Raw genomic sequence first — 16,218 nt, 5'->3', positions numbered from 1 at the left:
AAATTATTGAATAATTATACTCTTCTAGAGCACTAGAAATTTTAGGTATCAAACTGAAACCTAAGCAAACCTTAAAATAATTATCAACTTACACTAGGTTAACTTTTGTGTAATTCCCTTCAGCCGTTCAAGAGATAATCATTTTTTTTATCGAAAATCTACAATGGATCTTAAATATTAAGTTCAATATAAAATATTTAATATTTTTTGTTTACATTACTCTTGTTTTCTGGTTTACATGATATAAACGTTACGGCAAATCCTCCTGAAACACTCATGTTTATATTCCCAGAACTGATTGATTTTTCAGGTAATTATTTCTAAGTTAACTTCAAGGGATTCGTCTCATAGTATCACCGAGTAATTGCCTTGTTTATTCATTCACGCACGTGCATATGCAAACCAAACAGCCCGTCGCGCTAGCAGTGAAGGGACTTGAGCTAGAGTTCGTCACGGCCACGCTAGCTGGAGATTCGTCTGTAAAAACTTGCATTTGTGGTCACAGAGGTGCCTGTGCTAACTTTCCTATGGTGTAGAAATATACCTAGTTGGATGAATCATAGTATCACCGAGTAATTGCCTTGTTTATTCATTCACGCACGTGCATATGCATACGTATACTTGTACATACGTACAGGTATACACAAGAATTCACACAAATCTCTATGTGGGTCCTTAGAGAGGTAGCAGAGACACTGTGTGCGCCACTAACCACAATCTTCAACACATCCCTTGAAACTGGGTAACTACCTGAGATATGGAAGACGGCAAATGTAGTCTCCATCTTTAAGAAAGGAGACAGAAATGAAACACTAAACTATAGACCAGTGTCACTTGCGTGTATAGTATGCAAAGTCATGGAGATTATCAGGAGGAGAGTGGCGGAGCACCTGGGGAGGAACAAGATTATAAACGACAGCCAGCACGGATTCATGGAAGGCAAATCCTGTGTCACAAACCTAATAGAGTTATATGACAAGGTAATTGAAGTAAGACATGAGAGGGAGGGGTGGGTTGACTGCAAGAAGGCCTTCGTCACAGTTCCTCACAGGAGATTAGTACAGAAGCTAGAGGATCAGGCACATATAACAGGAAGTGCACTCCAATAGATCAGACAATACCTAACAGGGAGGCAACTGCGAGTCATGGTCCGTGATGAGGAATCACAGTGGGCGCCTGTGACGAGCGGGGTCCCACAGGGGGTCAGTCCTAGGACCACTGCTTTCTTGGTATATGTGAACGACATGACGGAACGGATAGACTCAGAAGTGTCCCTGTTTGCAGATGATGTGAAGTTAATGAGAATAATTAATTCAGATGCGGACCAGACAGGTCTACAAAGAGATCTGGACAGGCTGGACGCGTGGTCCAGCAATTTGCTCCTCGAATTTAACCCCGCCAAATGCAAAGTCATGAAAATCGGAGAAGGGCAAAGAAGACCGTAGACAGGTAACCTCCAGGTATCTAGGTAGGCGGCCAAAGATTGCAAACTTCACTCAAGGAGAAAGATCTAGGGGTGAGTATAATACCGAGTACGTCGCCAGAAGCACGCATTAACCAGATAACTGCTGCGGCATATGGGCGCCTGGCAAACCTGAGAATAGCGTTCCGGTACCTCGATAATCAATCGTTCAAGACTCTATACATTGTGTATGTCAGGCCCATACTGGAGTACGCAGCACCAGTTTGGAACCCACACCTGTTCAAACACGTCAAGAAATTATAGAAAGTGCAAAGGTTTGCAACAAGGCTGGTTCCAGAGCTAAGGGGAATGTCCTACGAAGAAAGGTTAAGGGAAATCGGTCTGACGACACTGGAGGACAGGAGGGTCAGGGGAGACATTATAACGACATACAAAATACTGCGTGGAATAGACAGGGTGGACAGAAACAGGATGTTCCAGAGATGGGGCACAGAAACAAGGGGCCACAATTGAAAGCTGAAGACTCAGATGAGTCAAAGGAATGTTAGGAAATATTTCTTCAGCCACAAGGTTGTTAGGAAGTGGAATAGTCTGGCAAGCGATGTAGTGGTGGCAGGAACCATACATAAACAAGGTATGATAAAGCTCATGGAGCAGGGAGAGGGAGGACCCAGTAGCGGTCAGTGAAGAGGAGGGGCCAGGAGCTGAGTCTCGACCCCTGCAACCACAATTAAGTGAGTACAATTAGGTGAGTATAGGTTTACACACATTTGAATAGGCACATACACACATGTACATATGCATACAAGTCACATCATGTACACATATGTTTAAATGTACATATCCATATGTTTACATACGTTCAAGTGTACATGCGTACTTACATTATACAAACACGTACACAAAGGTCCCATAGCAGAGAGGTATTGTTAGTGTGGAAGGAGTCTTGGAAAAGATACACAGCGGCTCTGCTAGCGCTTATTGAGGGCAAATGTACTGGAGTCCGCCAGCTCGTGTTGACCTGCCCTTGTTCCTGTCTACTTCTGAAGTGCCGTCCCGAGGGTATGAGAGGAAAGCTGAGCTGCCCGAGGCATGACAGCCTTTGCTATAACATGAGTTAAACCGTCAGTGACTCATACTCAACCATCCTTACTAACTGTCGATACTACTACTACTACTACTACTACTACTACTACTAATAATAATAATAATAATAATAATAGTAATAGTAATATCTTTATTTACTAGAAGTACATGTACATGGTATACAGTCCTAGCAGACATCAATAACATACTACTATATAGAAAGCCACTTGTTATGCTCAGCATTTCGGGCAAATTAGGTCAGTTTTGTCCCAGGATGCAACCCACACTAGTCGACTAACATCCAGGTACCCATTTTACTGATGGGTGAACATAGACAACAGGTGTAAAGAAACACGCCCATTGTTTCTACCCTCGCTGTGTGAAGCGAGAGCTTTAGCCACCAGACCATAACAAATTTCACATACTTCGTTATGGAAAACTGGAGGAAATAATAGCTAGAGCTGAATATACTTCAAACTCTAACCATACAACAGAGTGAAAAAGTAGTGTGAAAGCCTTGGGAGTGTTAATGTCAGATGATCTTACCTTCAACGATCACAAATATCACTATCACATACGCGAGGAAAATGATGCGATGCATAATGAAAACTTTCCAAACAATGCATGCCATGGTAATGAAGAAGCTTTTTAAATCACTTGTGGTCTTGAGGCTGGAATACTGCTGCTCTACACTAACACTTCCAGTCAAGGCAGGTGAGTCGCAGATCTACAGAATGTACACAGAACCTACACTGCACATATCAATTCCGTCAAACATCTTAATTACTGGGAACACTTTGAGTCACTTGACCTGTACTCCCTGGAGTGCAGGGAGAGTGTTTAGGGAGTCAACGTTCCCGCTGTCCTGTCCATGACCAGGCCTCGTCATAATCTACACCTGCAAAATCCTAAAGGACTGGTCCCAAATCTGCACACTGAAATTACTCCCTTCAAAAACAAAAGACTAGGTAGACGGTGCAACATCCACCCAATGAAAATCAGGGGCGCTATGAGCACACTAAGAAAAAACACAGTAAGTGTCCAGAACCCAGGACTGTTCAGCATCCTCCCGCCAAACATAAGAGGAATTACCAATTGACCCCTAGCTGCCTTGAAGAGGGAACTGGACGGATACCTGAAGTTAGTGCCTGATCAGCCGGGCTGTGGTTCATACCCTGGACTACATACGGTCAGCCTGGTTGATCATCCCTTGATCCACCGGGAGGTCTGGTCAAAGACCGGGCTACATATACGTGCTTGCATTTACGCAAACACGTATATGCGTGCATGCATACATATACACATGTATACGTAACTATGTATATTATATTTTGCTCAATTAGATTTTAGTCACTACTCTTCACTATCACTTTTGCATGCACTTAAAGGAGGCGGCTGGGCTTGTGAGATACAGGGATACTTTCCTCGGTTCACTCAGCCACTGAATTACGTCTAATTGTAACTATTGTTTCGGTTTCCTTTACTAATGTTTACCTGTGATCTGGTTCCTCAGGAAGACTGACTCAGCGAGGCTCAAGCAGACATTCGTACTGAGCGAGACACTCACACACCTCCGCTGTGACCTGGCAGAAGGGTAAGTCTAGTATTCTTCTGTTAAGTGAATCAAGTGTGACCATGATGAAATAGCACACAAAATGCGTTATAAAGGAATAACAGGAAAAGCTGGTAGATGGATCTATAACTTCCTGACAAACAGAACACAAAGAGTGATAGTAGCATTCTTCTAGTGAATGTATCAGGGAGGGTTAATGTTGTATTTCTCTAGTGTATCTGGGAGGATTAGTGTATTCTTCTAGTGTATCAGGGAGGGTTAGTGTAGTGTTCTTCTAGTGAATGTATTTGGGAGAATAAGTCTAGTAATCTTCTAGTGTATCAAGGAGGGTTAAGATGGTATTTTCCTAGTGTATGTATCAAGATGCGTTACATACATGGAGTATTATGCTACATGGCCTCGGTCTCTATATTACCTCGAGACAACGCACCATGTGGAGTATTATGCTACATGGCCTCGGTCTCTATATTACCTCGAGACAACGCACCATGTGGAGTATTATGCTACATGGCCTCGGTCTCTATATTACCTCGAGACAACGCACCATGTGGAGTATTATGCTACATGGCCTCGGTCTCTATATTACCTCGAGACAACGCACCATGTGGAGTATTATGCTACATGGCCTCGGTCTCTATATTACCTCGAGACAACGCACCATGTGGAGTATTATGCTACATGGCCTCGGTCTCTACATTACCTCGAGACAACGCACCATGTGGAGTATTATGCTACATGGCCTCGGTCTCTACATTACCTCGAGACAACGCACCATGTGGAGTATTATGCTACATGGCCTCGGTCTCTACATTACCTCGAGACAACGCACCATGTGGAGTATTATGCTACATGGCCTCGGTCTCTACATTACCTCGAGACAACGCACCATGTGGAGTATTATGCTACATGGCCTCGGTCTCTACATTACCTCGAGACAACGCACCATGTGGAGTATTATGCTACATGGCCTCGGTCTCTACCTCGAGACAAAGCACCATGTGGAGTATTATGCTACATGGCCTCGGTCTCTACATTACCTCGAGACAACGCACCATGTGGAGTATTATGCTACATGGCCTCGGTCTCTACATTACCTCGAGACAACGCACCATGTGGAGTATTATGCTACATGGCCTCGGTCTCTACATTACCTCGAGACAACGCACCATGTGGAGTATTATGCTACATGGCCTCGGTCTCTACATTACCTCGAGACAACGCACCATGTGGAGTTTTATGCTACATGGCCTCGGTCTCTACATTACCTCGAGACAACGCACCATGTGGAGTATTATGCTACATAGCCTCGGTCTCTACATTACCTCGAGACAACGCACCATGTGGAGTATTATGCTACATGGCCTCGGTCTCTACATTACCTCGAGACAACGCACCATGTGGAGTATTATGCTACATGGCCTCGGTCTCTATATTACCTCGAGACAACGCACCATGTGGAGTATTATGCTACATGGCCTCGGTCTCTACATTACCTCGAGACAAAGCACCATGTGGAGTATTATGCTACATGGCCTCGGTCTCTACATTACCTCGAGACAACGCACCATGTGGAGTATTATGCTACATGGCCTCGGTCTCTACATTACCTCGAGACAACGCACCATGTGGAGTATTATGCTACATGGCCTCGGTCTCTACATTACCTCGAGACAACGCACCATGTGGAGTATTATGCTACATGGCCTCGGTCTCTACATTACCTCGAGACAACGCACCATGTGGAGTATTATGCTACATGGCCTCGGTCTCTACATTACCTCGAGACAACGCACCATGTGGAGTATTATGCTACATGGCCTCGGTCTCTACATTACCTCGAGACAACGCACCATGTGGAGTATTATGCTACATGGCCTCGGTCTCTACATTACCTCGAGACAACGCACCATGTGGAGTATTATGCTACATGGCCTCGGTCTCTACATTACCTCGAGACAACGCACCATGTGGAGTATTATGCTACATAGCCTCGGTCTCTACATTACCTCGAGACAACGCACCATGCGGAGTATTATGCTACATGGCCTCGGTCTCTACCTCGAGACAAAGCACCATGTGGAGTATTATGCTACATGGCCTCGGTCTCTACATTACCTCGAGACAAAGCACCATGTGGAGTATTATGCTACATGGCCTCGGTCTCTACATTACCTCGAGACAAAGCACCATGTGGAGTATTATGCTACATGGCCTCGGTCTCTACATTACTTCGAGACAACGCACCATGTGGAGTATTATGCTACATGGCCTCGGTCTCTACATTACCTCGAGACAACGCACCATGTGGAGTATTATGCTACATGGCCTCGGTCTCTACATTACCTCGAGACAACGCACCATGTGGAGTATTATGCTACATGGCCTCGGTCTCTATATTACCTCGAGACAACGCACCATATGGAGTATTATGCTACATGACCTCGGTCTCTACATTACCTCGAGACAACGCACCATGTGGAGTATTATGCTACATGGCCTCGGTCTCTACATTACCTCGAGACAACGCACCATGTGGAGTATTATGCTACATGGCCTCGGTCTCTATATTACCTCGAGACAACGCACCATGTGGAGTATTATGCTACATGGCCTCGGTCTCTACATTACCTCGAGACAAAGCACCATGTGGAGTATTATGCTACATGGCCTCGGTCTCTACATTACCTCGAGACAACGCACCATGTGGAGTATTATGCTACATGGCCTCGGTCTCTACATTACCTCGAGACAACGCACCATGTGGAGTATTATGCTACATGGCCTCGGTCTCTACATTACCTCGAGACAACGCACCATGTGGAGTATTATGCTACATGGCCTCGGTCTCTACATTACCTCGAGACAACGCACCATGTGGAGTATTATGCTACATGGCCTCGGTCTCTACATTACCTCGAGACAACGCACCATGTGGAGTATTATGCTACATGGTCTCGGTCTCTACATTACCTCGAGACAACGCACCATGTGGAGTATTATGCTACATGGCCTCGGTCTCTACATTACCTCGAGACAACGCACCATGTGGAGTATTATGCTACATGGCCTCGGTCTCTACATTACCTCGAGACAACGCACCATGTGGAGTATTATGCTACATGGCCTCGGTCTCTACATTACCTCGAGACAACGCACCATGTGGAGTATTATGCTACATAGCCTCGGTCTCTACATTACCTCGAGACAACGCACCATGCGGAGTATTATGCTACATGGCCTCGGTCTCTACCTCGAGACAAAGCACCATGTGGAGTATTATGCTACATGGCCTCGGTCTCTACATTACCTCGAGACAAAGCACCATATGGAGTATTATGCTACATGGCCTCGGTCTCTACATTACCTCGAGACAAAGCACCATGTGGAGTATTATGCTACATGGCCTCGGTCTCTACATTACTTCGAGACAACGCACCATGTGGAGTATTATGCTACATGGCCTCGGTCTCTACATTACCTCGAGACAACGCACCATGTGGAGTATTATGCTACATGGCCTCGGTCTCTACATTACCTCGAGACAACGCACCATGTGGAGTATTATGCTACATGGCCTCGGTCTCTATATTACCTCGAGACAACGCACCATATGGAGTATTATGCTACATGACCTCGGTCTCTACATTACCTCGAGACAACGCACCATGTGGAGTATTATGCTACATGGCCTCGGTCTCTACATTACCTCGAGACAACGCACCATGTGGAGTATTATGCTACATGGCCTCGGTCTCTATATTACCTCGAGACAACGCACCATGTGGAGTATTATGCTACATGGCCTCGGTCTCTACCTCGAGACAAAGCACCATGTGGAGTATTATGCTACATGGCCTCGGTCTCTACATTACCTCGAGACAACGCACCATGTGGAGTATTATGCTACATGGCCTCGGTCTCTACATTACCTCGAGACAACGCACCATGTGGAGTATTATGCTACATGGCCTCGGTCTCTACATTACCTCGAGACAACGCACCATGTGGAGTATTATGCTACATGGCCTCGGTCTCTACATTACATCGAGACAACGCACCATGTGGAGTTTTATGCTACATGGCCTCGGTCTCTACATTACCTCGAGACAAAGCACCATGTGGAGTATTATGCTACATGGCCTCGGTCTCTACATTACCTCGAGACAACGCACCATGTGGAGTATTATGCTACATGGCCTCGGTCTCTATATTACCTCGAGACAACGCACCATGTGGAGTATTATGCTACATGGCCTCGGTCTCTACATTACCTCGAGACAAAGCACCATGTGGAGTATTACGCTACATGGCCTCGGTCTCTACATTACCTCGAGACAACGCACCATGTGGAGTATTATGCTACATGGCCTCGGTCTCTACATTACCTCGAGACAACGCACCATGTGGAGTATTATGCTACATGGCCTCGGTCTCTACATTACCTCGAGACAACGCACCATGTGGAGTATTATGCTACATGGCCTCGGTCTCTACATTACCTCGAGACAACGCACCATGTGGAGTATTATGCTACATGGCCTCGGTCTCTACATTACCTCGAGACAACGCACCATGTGGAGTATTATGCTACATGGCCTCGGTCTCTACATTACCTCGAGACAACGCACCATGTGGAGTATTATGCTACATGGCCTCGGTCTCTACATTACCTCGAGACAACGCACCATGTGGAGTATTATGCTACATGGCCTCGGTCTCTACATTACCTCGAGACAACGCACCATGTGGAGTATTATGCTACATAGCCTCGGTCTCTACATTACCTCGAGACAACGCACCATGCGGAGTATTATGTTACATGGCCTCGGTCTCTACCTCGAGGCAAAGCACCATGTGGAGTATTATGCTACATGGCCTCGGTCTCTACATTACCTCGAGACAAAGCACCATGTGGAGTATTATGCTACATGGCCTCGGTCTCTACATTACCTCGAGACAAAGCACCATGTGGAGTATTATGCTACATGGCCTCGGTCTCTACATTACTTCGAGACAACGCACCATGTGGAGTATTATGCTACATGGCCTCGGTCTCTACATTACCTCGAGACAACGCACCATGTGGAGTATTATGCTACATGGCCTCGGTCTCTACATTACCTCGAGACAACGCACCATGTGGAGTATTATGCTACATGGCCTCGGTCTCTATATTACCTCGAGACAACGCACCATATGGAGTATTATGCTACATGACCTCGGTCTCTACATTACCTCGAGACAACGCACCATGTGGAGTATTATGCTACATGGCCTCGGTCTCTACATTACCTCGAGACAACGCACCATGTGGAGTATTATGCTACATGGCCTCGGTCTCTATATTACCTCGAGACAACGCACCATGTGGAGTATTATGCTACATGGCCTCGGTCTCTACATTACCTCGAGACAAAGCACCATGTGGAGTATTATGCTACATGGCCTCGGTCTCTACATTACCTCGAGACAACGCACCATGTGGAGTATTATGCTACATGGCCTCGGTCTCTACATTACCTCGAGACAACGCACCATGTGGAGTATTATGCTACATGGCCTCGGTCTCTACATTACCTCGAGACAACGCACCATGTGGAGTATTATGCTACATGGCCTCGGTCTCTACATTACCTCGAGACAACGCACCATGTGGAGTATTATGCTACATGGCCTCGGTCTCTACATTACCTCGAGACAACGCACCATGTGGAGTATTATGCTACATGGCCTCGGTCTCTACATTACCTCGAGACAACGCACCATGTGGAGTATTATGCTACATGGCCTCGGTCTCTACATTACCTCGAGACAACGCACCATGTGGAGTATTATGCTACATAGCCTCGGTCTCTACATTACCTCGAGACAACGCACCATGCGGAGTATTATGCTACATGGCCTCGGTCTCTACCTCGAGACAAAGCACCATGTGGAGTATTATGCTACATGGCCTCGGTCTCTACATTACCTCGAGACAAAGCACCATGTGGAGTATTATGCTACATGGCCTCGGTCTCTACATTACCTCGAGACAAAGCACCATGTGGAGTATTATGCTACATGGCCTCGGTCTCTACATTACTTCGAGACAACGCACCATGTGGAGTATTATGCTACATGGCCTCGGTCTCTACATTACCTCGAGACAACGGACCATGTGGAGTATTATGCTACATGGCCTCGGTCTCTACATTACCTCGAGACAACGCACCATGTGGAGTATTATGCTACATGGCCTCGGTCTCTATATTACCTCGAGACAACGCACCATATGGAGTATTATGCTACATGACCTCGGTCTCTACATTACCTCGAGACAACGCACCATGTGGAGTATTATGCTACATGGCCTCGGTCTCTACATTACCTCGAGACAACGCACCATGTGGAGTATTATGCTACATGGCCTCGGTCTCTATATTACCTCGAGACAACGCACCATGTGGAGTATTATGCTACATGACCTCGGTCTCTACATTACCTCGAGACAAAGCACCATGTGGAGTATTATGCTACATGGCCTCGGTCTCTACATTACCTCGAGACAACGCACCATGTGGAGTATTATGCTACATGGCCTCGGTCTCTACATTACCTCGAGACAACGCACCATGTGGAGTATTATGCTACATGGCCTCGGTCTCTACATTACCTCGAGACAACGCACCATGTGGAGTATTATGCTACATGGCCTCGGTCTCTACATTACCTCGAGACAACGCACCATGTGGAGTATTATGCTACATGGCCTCGGTCTCTACATTACCTCGAGACAACGCACCATGTGGAGTATTATGCTACATGGCCTCGGTCTCTACATTACCTCGAGACAACGCACCATGTGGAGTATTATGCTACATGGCCTCGGTCTCTACATTACCTCGAGACAACGCACCATGTGGAGTATTATGCTACATGGCCTCGGTCTCTACATTACCTCGAGACAACGCACCATGTGGAGTATTATGCTACATGGCCTCGGTCTCTACATTACCTCGAGACAACGCACCATGTGGAGTATTATGCTACATGGCCTCGGTCTCTACATTACCTCGACACAACGCACCATGTGGAGTATTATGCTACATGGCCTCGGTCTCTACATTACCTCGAGACAACGCACCATGTGGAGTATTATGCTACATGGCCTCGGTCTCTACATTACCTCGAGACAACGCACCATGTGGAGTATTATGCTACATGGCCTCGGTCTCTACATTACCTCGAGACAACGCACCATGTGGAGTATTATGCTACATGGCCTCGGTCTCTACATTACCTCGAGACAACGCACCATGTGGAGTATTTTGCTACATGGCCTCGGTCTCTACATTACCTCGAGACAACGCACCATGTGGAGTATTATGCTACATGGCCTCGGTCTCTACATTACCTCGAGACAACGCACCATGTGGAGTATTATGCTACAAGGCCTCGGTCTCTACATTACCTCGAGACAACGCACCATGTTGAGTATTATGCTACATGGCCTCGGTCTCTACATTACCTCGAGACAACGCACCATGTGGAGTATTATGCTACATGGCCTCGGTCTCTACATTACCTCGAGACAACGCACCATGTGGAGTATTATGCTACATGGCCTCGGTCTCTACATTACCTCGAGACAACGCACCATGTGGAGTATTATGCTACATGGCCTCGGTCTCTACATTACCTCGAGACAACGCACCATGTGGAGTATTATGCTACATGGCCTCGGTCTCTACATTACCTCGAGACAACGCACCATGTGGAGTATTATGCTACATGGCCTCGGTCTCTACATTACCTCGAGACAACGCACCATGTGGAGTATTATGCTACATGGCCTCGGTCTCTACATTACCTCGAGACAACGCACCATGTGGAGTATTATGCTACATGGCCTCGGTCTCTACATTACCTCGAGACAACGCACCATGTGGAGTATTATGCTACATGGCCTCGGTCTCTACATTACCTCGAGACAACGCACCATGTGGAGTATTATGCTACATGGCCTCGGTCTCTACATTACCTCGAGACAACGCACCATGTGGAGTATTATGCTACATGGCCTCGGTCTCTACATTACCTCGAGACAAAGCACCATGTGGAGTATTATGCTACATGGCCTCGGTCTCTACATTACCTCGAGACAACGCACCATGTGGAGTATTATGCTACATGGCCTCGGTCTCTACATTACCTCGAGACAAAGCACCATGTGGAGTATTATGCTACATGGCCTCGGTCTCTACATTACCTCGAGACAACGCACCATGTGGAGTATTATGCTACATGGCCTCGGTCTCTACATTACCTCGAGACAACGCACCATGTGGAGTATTATGCTACATGGCCTCGGTCTCTACATTACCTCGAGACAACGCACCAAGTGGAGTATTATGCTACATGGCCTCGGTCTCTACATTACCTCGAGACAACGCACCATGTGGAGTATTATGCTACATGGCCTCGGTCTCTACATTACCTCGAGACAACGCACCATGTGGAGTATTATGCTACATGGCCTCGGTCTCTACATTACCTCGAGACAACGCACCAAGTGGAGTATTATGCTACATGGCCTCGGTCTCTACATTACCTCGAGACAACGCACCATGTGGAGTATTATGCTACATGGCCTCGGTCTCTACATTACCTCGAGACAAAGCACCATGTGGAGTATTATGCTACATGGCCTCGGTCTCTACATTACCTCGAGACAACGCACCATGTGGAGTATTATGCTACATGGCCTCGGTCTCTACATTACCTCGAGACAACGCACCATGTTGAGTATTATGCTACATGGCCTCGGTCTCTACATTACCTCGAGACAACGCACCAAGTGGAGTATTATGCTACATGGCCTCGGTCTCTACATTACCTCGAGACAACGCACCATGTGGAGTATTATGCTACATGGCCTCGGTCTCTACATTACCTCGAGACAACGCACCATGCAATTAAAAGATCAATTACTCTACTGATAATTATCACTTGATAATTCAAATCATTTGTGAAGGTGAATTTAAAATGTGAAAGTGACTTTACACTCTGTAAAACGAAATTACAAACTCATCTTACCTGGAGTTTACCTGGCATTACCACCCAGGAGTCCCCATGGCCTGTTATCCTGGGTGTAAAGGGAGCAAAATAAACACAGCAGAAAACTTTTGACTTATATTATCCTTCACCAATTTAGAACAGTTATATGTACACTATGTACACTATGTACAGTGATAGGTATTAGTGCACTCCACGGTAAGCAAGGCAGAATAGAAGCCACTAGAGAGCAGACCGTGCTTCAACCAGCTCTAGAATGGAAATGACAAGGGCAGACAGGAGAGTGGTGCCCACATAACCTCTGCGATTGCCAAAACCATCTTCTTATTGGCTGGAACCTGGTCACTAGTTGAACGACGGGGCCCCATCATCAACCCTCAGTCACCTGGTTCGCTGGTTGGGGGAGATAGCCTGTAAATGAGGGTGTGTACATGCGCCGAATAAAGGTTACGTACTCTTTGCATGCCACACCTGGAGAGAGTTCCGGGGGTCAACGCCCCCGCGGCTCGGTCTGTGACCAGGCCTTATGGTGGATCAGGGCCTGATCTACCAGGCTGTTACTGCTGGCTGCACGCAATCCAACGTACGAGCCAAAGCCCGGCTGGTCAGGTACCGACTTTAGGTGCTTGTCCAGTGCCTGCTTGAAGACAGCCAGGGGTCTATTGGTAATCCCCCTTATATATGCTGAGAGGCAGTTGAACAGTCTTGTGCCCTTGACACTTATTGTGTTGTCTCTTTACGTGCTAGTGACACCCCTGCTTTTCAATGGGGGATGTTGCATCGTCTGCCGAGTTTTTTGCTTTCGTAGGGAGTGATTTTCGTATGTAAGTTTGGTACTAGTCCCTCTAGGATTTTTCAGGTGTATATAATCATGTATCTCTCCCGCCTGCATTCCAGGGAGTACAGGTTCAGGAACTTCAAGCGCTCCCAGTAATTGAGGTGTTTTATCTCCGTTATGCGCGCCGTGAAGGTTCTCTGTACATTTTCTAGGTCAGCAATTTCACCTGCCTTGAAAGGTGCTGTTAGTGTGCAGCAATATTCCAGCCTAGATAGAACAAGTGACCTGAAGAGTGTCATCATGGGCTTAGCCTCCCTAGTTTTGAAGGTTCTCATTATCCATCCTGTCATTTTTCTAGCAGATGCGATTGATACAATGTTATGGTCCTTGAAGGTGAGATCCTCCGACATGATCACTCCCAGGACTTTTCACATTGTGTGGCTGGAATTTGTTTTATACTCTGATGAAGTTTTAATTTCCTCATGTTTACCATATCGGAGTAATTGAAATTTCTCATCGTTGAACCTCTTAGAGCATTAGTTCTGAATATTAGAGAATATTCAACAAGTGACTGACTGGTAATAATGAGCAATGTTAATGTTATTTATACAAAAACATTAATAATATCAGAAAAACTCCCTATATATCCTGAGTGACTTCTAACTTCTAGAGCCTCTCTATACATAATTTTTCATTTGCGTTGAATTTGTCTCTTAATTTGCAGAAACTGGACTAACTCGCATCCAGCAAACGTTATGAGGCATCTTTAGCTGAATGGTTTAATGTGTCAGATTGGTAGCTAGTTACGCTCATGGACACCTGCCGATCTGTGTATGCAAAGAAATATTGCAGACTGCAATATTTCTTTGCATACACAGATACACCACACACACACACACACACACACACACACACACACACACACACACACACACACACACACACACACACACACACACACACACACAGGGAGGGGACACAGAAACAAGAGGCCACAATTGGAAGTTGAAGACACAAATGAGTCAGAGAGATAGTAGGAAGTATTTCTTCAGTCATAGAGTTGTAAGGCAGTGGAATAGCCTAGAAAATGACGTAGTGGAGGCAGGAACCATACACAGTTTTAAGACGAGGTTTGATAAAGCTCATGGAGCGGGGAGAGAGAGGGCCTAGTAGCAACCGGTGAAGAGGCGGGGCCAGGAGCTAGGACTCGACCCCTGCAACCACAAATAGGTGAGTACAAATAGGTGAGTACACACACACACACACACACACACAAACACACACATACACACACACATACACACACAAACACACACATACACACACACATACACACACTATGACAAGGTCCTGGATGCTGTTAAGGAATAACAAAATTCAGATGTAGTGTACTCAGACTTTGCAAAAGCTTTAGACAAGTGTGACCATGGTGTAATAGCACACAAAATGCGTTATAAAGGAATAACAGGAAAAGCTGGTAGATGGATCTATAACTTCCTGACAAACAGAACACAAAGAGTGATAGTAAACAGAGTGAAGTACCAGGCAGCCATGTTGAGAAGCTCTGTTGTACTCGCTCCCATTATATTCCTCATCCTCATCTCCATCCGGATTGCCATGGCAGTGACCTCCATCGATGACACCGCCAGACTCCAAGCGGATATCAACCAAATCTTCAAATGGGTCACTCAAAATAATATGATGTTCAACGAGGAGAAGTTTCAACTACTCAAATAAGGAAAATTTGAGGAAATTAAAAATGTATCAGGGTATACGACAAATTCTAATCATACAATAGAGCATAAAAGAAATGTGAAGGACCTGGGAGTGATAATGTCAGAGGATCTCGCCTTTAAAGACCACAACAATGTATCTACCTCATCTGGTAGGAAAATTATACGATGGATAATGAGAACCTTTAAAACTAGGGACGCCAAGCCCATGATTACACTCTTCAAATCGCTTGTTCTCTCTAGGCTGAAGTACTGCTGTATGCTAACTGCCACCTTCAAGGCTGGCGACATTGTAGACCTGCAGAGCCGACAAAGACTTTCATGGCACACATAATTACGATAAGTCACCTAAATAACTGGGAACGGTTGAAGGTCCTTGATCCGTATTCTCTCGAACGCAGGCGAGAAAGATACATGATAATATACACATGGAAGGTCCTGGAGGGATTGGTAACAAACCTGCACACGAAAATCACTCCCTATGAAAGGAAAAAAAACTCCAATGAAAAGCAGGGGCGCCACGAGTACACTGAGAGACAACACAATAAGTGTACGGGGCCCAAGATTG

The 16,218-nt window shown here is 46.0% G+C and overlaps 1 protein-coding gene across 1 annotated transcript in view; it reads left to right on the top strand.

The window, feature by feature from the left end:
* Positions 1-4,019: 4,019 nt before the first annotated feature.
* Positions 4,020-16,218, top strand: part of LOC128698548 (major facilitator superfamily domain-containing protein 12) — a 576,952-nt gene continuing 564,753 nt past the window's right edge. The window contains exon 1 of the mRNA XM_070084952.1: positions 4,020-4,103. The gene's annotated coding sequence lies outside the window, so the exon portion shown is untranslated. The remainder of the gene's footprint in view (positions 4,104-16,218) is intronic.

The sequence above is a fragment of the Cherax quadricarinatus genome, chromosome 14 (genome assembly GCF_038502225.1).
Source record: "Cherax quadricarinatus isolate ZL_2023a chromosome 14, ASM3850222v1, whole genome shotgun sequence".
Lineage (NCBI taxonomy): Eukaryota > Metazoa > Arthropoda > Malacostraca > Decapoda > Parastacidae > Cherax > Cherax quadricarinatus.
The sequence above is the reverse complement of the archived record's forward strand: the minus strand, read 5'-3'. Positions and strand labels throughout refer to the sequence as shown.